The sequence below is a fragment of the Bidens hawaiensis genome, unplaced genomic scaffold, assembly GCF_021521415.1.
Source record: "Bidens hawaiensis isolate Kalapana, Puna unplaced genomic scaffold, B.hawaiensis_p1.1 tig00056963_1, whole genome shotgun sequence".
Taxonomy (NCBI): Eukaryota; Viridiplantae; Streptophyta; class Magnoliopsida; order Asterales; family Asteraceae; genus Bidens; species Bidens hawaiensis.
The window spans coordinates 61,170-67,058 of record NW_027506378.1 but is presented as its reverse complement, the minus strand read 5'-3'; the positions used below and the strand labels follow the sequence as shown (position 1 = coordinate 67,058).

General features: G+C 37.2%; 1 non-coding gene across 1 annotated transcript; it reads right to left on the bottom strand.

The window, feature by feature from the left end:
- Window positions 1-5,448: 5,448 nt before the first annotated feature.
- Window positions 5,449-5,521, bottom strand: TRNAT-UGU (transfer RNA threonine (anticodon UGU)). Its single transcript has one exon. It is a non-coding gene; the product is annotated as a tRNA-Thr (tRNA).
- Window positions 5,522-5,889: the final 368 nt, after the last annotated feature.

Genomic DNA, 5,889 nt, shown 5'->3' with positions numbered 1-5,889 from the left:
ACATTGATACATATTACACAAACATCAGTTTACATACTTTCCAGTCAACATTACATAACTAAGTTTTAATACAAGGGCCCTATGTCGGCATCATCTCGACATAACCCGTAAAGGGGTCAGTGCTTGAATGATACCCAAAAGTATCTATAATGATATGCCCCAAAAGAGACCCACCCTAGGGGCCAGTGGTTGTATTATAACTAAACAAGATTCACTCCATGTTAGCATCACCACTAACTACTTACACAGAGTATCAAAAAAATGGTCCCTGTCTAACCCAACCCAAAACCAACTAAACACGGTGGTAAACCAACCCCACCAACATCGCCACCAACACCACTAACACCGCCATCATAACCCGAACCCGACTCTCCATCCGGTCAAGCATCCATTGGGAGTATGAGCACTCCCTCTTCAGCTGGGCGATTGCATACTGATGATCCAGTATGCAATCACCCAAGTACATTCTCCTTTGGACTCCCACCGTCAAGGCGGCGGAGTGCTCGTTCACCTGTTCGGTGAGTGTTCGGAGCCAGGCCGCAGCGTCCCATTCATGTCTCGGGAGACCCCACACCGGTAGAGTCGCAGGCTCGGGACGAGAGCTGGAGGACTCGCCCCTACGAGTAGCAGGTCTGGGTGGGGGCGAGATAGGTCGGACCGGTGGGATACTGATCCGCGCCGTGAGGCGGGGTCCGAATCCAGGGGGTGCTAGGAGCGACCTGTGGTGAATGTGGGGTCGGGGATCTGGCCGTCCTAGCTGAGGAGGACTGGCCGGAACTCCTAAAGCTAGCCTCGGAAGGATCGGTGCTAGATGCTACAAGTGGGCTCCCGGAGTCCCCGGAGCTGACCTCCTCCGGGTCCTCCTCGATCGACACACTGGGGGTTCTTGACATATTACCTGCACACAAGTTAACAAACATATAGTTCTTTCCATAGTGTAAATCATAATCAAATTAATATGCACTTACTTATACAACTTGACCACAAAACAATATTATCACATATTTGCACATATGTTGCCAATTTTACCTATTAAAGTCCCCCGTGACTTCCCCTGAATTTCCCTCGTGTAGACAAGTCTGTTATTATGTTCCGGACCATAATAACCCACTTGTCCATCCAAGTTCATCCCGATCTCGTCACAATATATATTTAGTTGATATTCAGATCCTATAATAATTGAGCTACTGGTTATATTTTAGGTATCTTTTAAAGACATCCTAATTCTTTATAACCAATGGCTCTGATACCAAGTTCTGTAACATCCAGCAACCGCAGCGGAAACGTAAACGGGATGCAACAGACACATCTGATATCAATAGCATTGCTTATAAAGAAAATACCACTACATTAATTTATATCATATTATATTGTTGCGAGTTCGTTACTGTCTAGGTGTTACACACATGTTTTACCGATAAGACATTAATATATTCATTACAAAATATAGATCAGCAAGCTTCCAACATGTAGCACAGATCATTAAGCACATATCAATCATTCCAACTTGGGCATACCTAGAAAAACATGTAAAGAAAACGGGTCAACTACGAATAGTTGGTGAGTTTCACTAATTTAAATAAACACTGACAGATCATTTTAATAATCATTTATTAGTAATGTAATTATGCTGGAAACTATGTTTCCCCAGTACATTTTCATTAATCCTCTGGGAACTATGTTACCCCAGAACAATAATAACCTCCGGGAACTATGTTACCCCAGAACAATAATAACCTCCGGGAACTATGTTACCCCAGAACAATAATAACCCCCGGGAACTATGTTACCCCAGAACAATAATAACCTCCGGGAACTATGTTACCCCAGAACAATAATAACCTCCGGGAACTATATTACCCCAGAATAATAATAACCTCTGGAAACTATGTTACCCCAGAACAATAATAACCTCTGGGAACTATGTTACCCCAGAACAATCCCACACGATAAACAATTTATATATTCTGTGCATCAAACCATATATATATATAAATATACAAGTGTTTCCATACGATCGGTATGTACTTAAATACTTTAATAAAGACATGCTTTCCGCCCCGGGAAAATATTTAAAACAGTTCAGTAAAAAGGGGCTCGTGAAAACTCACCTTTCTGTGAGTCGGGGCGTGCTACAATGAACTGCTATAAGCCTGGATCTGTAATATGATATCTAGTCGTTACTATATAATTCCCATAAATTAAATCCGTGTCAATCCGACCCAAAAATGGTGTTTGACTGTTATTTTAGTTAAAGTGATGAAATTAGAGCTCGGTTTGGACACCCCGTTTGGCCGCGGGGCCCGTTTCCGTCATTTAGGTGCCGGAAACAGTAAAATCGGGTAAAATTACCCAAATCATCCGAATTATTTTCGGATGATTTACTTTTATTTAATTTACTTAGTATTATGAAAATGGTCCATTTTTAGGTTTTTATATACCAGTCAGCTCGCTTATGCGAGTTTTGCCGGTTTACACGTTTTAAGCTTTAAAAATTTGTTTTTATGTTCTTTTTAGCACAAATAATTACCCGTTTAGTCTCGGGTCTTGAAATTTTGCACAAAACTTATTTTGACAGTAAGAAATTTTATAAAAATTTTCCAGATTTATTTTTTTATATTTACATTTATTTATCTATTTTTAAACATTATTAAAACACTAAATATGTCAAAAATACCAAAAGACATTAGAAAAATCCCAAATTTTTCTGGGACGATCCCTGCCATCCTCATAACTCCCTGGAATTATTCCAGAACCCAAAACTCATTTTTCAAGCCGTTTTCACAAAAACCGAGCTAGAAAGCCCTAGAACTCGTTTTACCGAAGAGCCCCCTTAGACTTCTCCAACTGAGCTCAAATTTTGTGTGTGACTTTTATATGTTATAAAAAGCTTATCCTAAATTTTCCAGAATTGTTCATCAAGTTTAGCTATTTTTCACCATTTTTGGCCAAAACCGAGCATTAAATTCACCAAATATTCATCTTTTATCCAAAAATTACCAAAAATTCACAGATCTCATATTTTCATGTGTATATCATCTCTGTGAAATTTCATGACCCGACTCTAAGCACACTACAATCTGTCCAAAATCATAGATCCACACGAAAACCGAACTATCTTGTGTTTTCTAGCGTTAGATCGCAAAGATCTTGGTTTCTAGCCTTTGCTAGCCACTAGATACAACACTTACAAGCACAATAACACCATACCAAGCAAGTTACACCAACAATCAAACCATTTCTTTCATAGTGTCGGTTTTGATATAAAAACAAAGGTTTTAACCGTAAAAATCCGTTCTCGACTCTTTTTACTCATTTCTTGGACCAAGATCCTTTGTATAACTTGTATACATCTCTTGATCATGCAAGAGTCGGTTTCATCTCGGGTTTTCACCCGTCTTTCACATGGAAACTCATTTTACAAGATTTCAACCGTAAAAATTCGTTCTAATCTCTTTTAACTCAGCACTTGGATCAAGATCCTTTGTATAACTTGTATACATCACTTGATCATGTGAGAATCGGTTTCAACTCGGGTTTGCACCCATTTTTACATTTGAAACCTCCTTTTCTCAAGATCATGAAGTTGGAAACAAGATTCAAGCATTAAAACATGTGTTATACCTTGTAAATCTTGGTTGGAAATCAAGAACTTGGATGAATGTTGAAGGTTTGAGAGAGTTTTGAGAGTTTGGAGTTTTTGAAAAAAGAAATGAAGTGTGTATGTGTGTGCACTAGGACCGATCGGTCCAAGGTAATGTGTGGGGTGGGGCCCACACATCCATTCTAAGCCACACATTCGGATTTTCGTAATCCGGATAATGTTTTGGATAATCTGGTTCAGTTCGTTTCTCGTTTAAACTCGTAATTCGGCTTAAAACGAGCCTAAAATGGTTGTTTTTCGGGTTAAAATAAAATTTACATAAAACTGATTTAAAAACTTTAAAAATTTAAACCTTGACGTTTATTGACTTAACACATCGTATTGTCGGTAATTGTGCATCTTTTTCGGCTTGATCGATCGTCTCTTGCTTGGTTTGATGTTAAAGGTTTTGTTTATCGTACCGACGTACTAATAAATCGAAATCCTTTTTCTGTGCTATAATTCACTTATCCCGAAGCTTTAATACTTCGTAAACATGATTAAACGTTATATACTTCGTCTATAATGTAATTCCCGATTCGTTCGGGTTTCAATAACCGATCATCGGTTAATCATAATTCCAATACGATTCACTATATAATCGAGTATGATTCGTACTATGAATCATATATACTCGTATAAACGTACTATAACTCATATAATCAATATTAAATGACACGTAAATAGTATATACCGGCTAGGGTATACCTGGATTTGCCGGAATCGTTACATTATTTATCTTAACCTTAGGTTAATTTACTTCGCTGAAAGGGAGCAAAATGGGTCGAACCCTTATTCTTATTCGTTTTTCTTTTCTTTTTCTTTTTTTTTTTAGGTTTAAGTCTGACGAGAATAATATTCTACAACTAGCAATTCATTTATTTTCAAGCCGACCCATTTATTATCTATTATTTGATTGACTAATCCTTTATATTGGAATGGTTGAAGAGTCAAATGGTTTGGCAATTCCTGAGGAGGGGATGAGTCGAGAGAATTTTGAATTAGAGCTCTAGATTTTTGTTCATCCTTCGCCGCAATAGTATCTCGGGGTTTGCAGCGATAACTTGGTATATCTACTATACGACCGTTGACTAAAATATGTCTATGGTTAACTAATTGGCGAGCTCCCGGAATAGTCGGAGCCATACCCAACCGAAAAAGGATGTTATCCAGGCGCATTTCAAGTAATTGTAGTAAAACCTGACCTGTTGACCCCTTTGCCTTTCCGGCGATACGAACGTATTTAAGTAATTGTCGTTCTGTAAGACCATAATGAAAACGCAATTTTTGTTTTTCTTCTAGGCGAATACGATATTGAGATTTTTTCCCGGAACGCGATTGGTTTCTAAGATCACTTCCAGCTCTGGGCCTTTTATTAGTTAGCCCCGGTAAAGCCCCCAGGCGACGTATCTTTTTTAAACGAGGACCTCGGTAACGCGACATAAAGACTCCTTCTTCTTATTTCTATTTAATTATTAATTCTTATTGATGAAATTTCATTTTACAGAATAAAACTAAACTAAAAATGAACTAAATTCTAAATAAAGATAAAGCCAAATTTACTGAAGTATTAAGAATAATGAGATGAGTTAGATAAATATAAAGATCTTTCTATTCTATATATAGCAAAAGAAAAGGACTCTTTTCGTGAGATAGTTGGATATTCCTATAACATAATAACATAAGAAATCAATGGCTTTTGCGAAAAGAGGAAGACACTTTATTTTATTTATTTTTTCAATATTCTTTGATTGCAAAGATGCATTATCAATCATGTAAAACATCGAATAAAACAAATAGCGAAAAGCCGACTATCGGAATCGAACCGATGACCATCGCATTACAAATGCGATGCTCTAACCTCTGAGCTAAGCAGGCTCACATAACATAAATTCAACATGCATAGGAATTCAACAAACTCTTAGAATCTTTGCTATTAACTATTTGAATTCTTGGCTCTTCCATCCATATAATTAGAACATATTAAAGAATATAATATAGAATAAAAATAACTGTTAAATATTATAATATAGTAAATAGATCAAGTAGTTTAATTTACTAAAAATCAATTAAAGATATTAATTCACGTGTCCTTGTGTTCGATACTCGTACTTCTTAGGTCTATGCTACTTGCGATCGGTACACTTGCCAATTGTGTGTGGTGTTATTAGGAATTTCTTTTATAAAATAAAAGCTTAGTTGTGAGTCCCGTAAAAGAATAACTTATTTGACACATATCAATCACC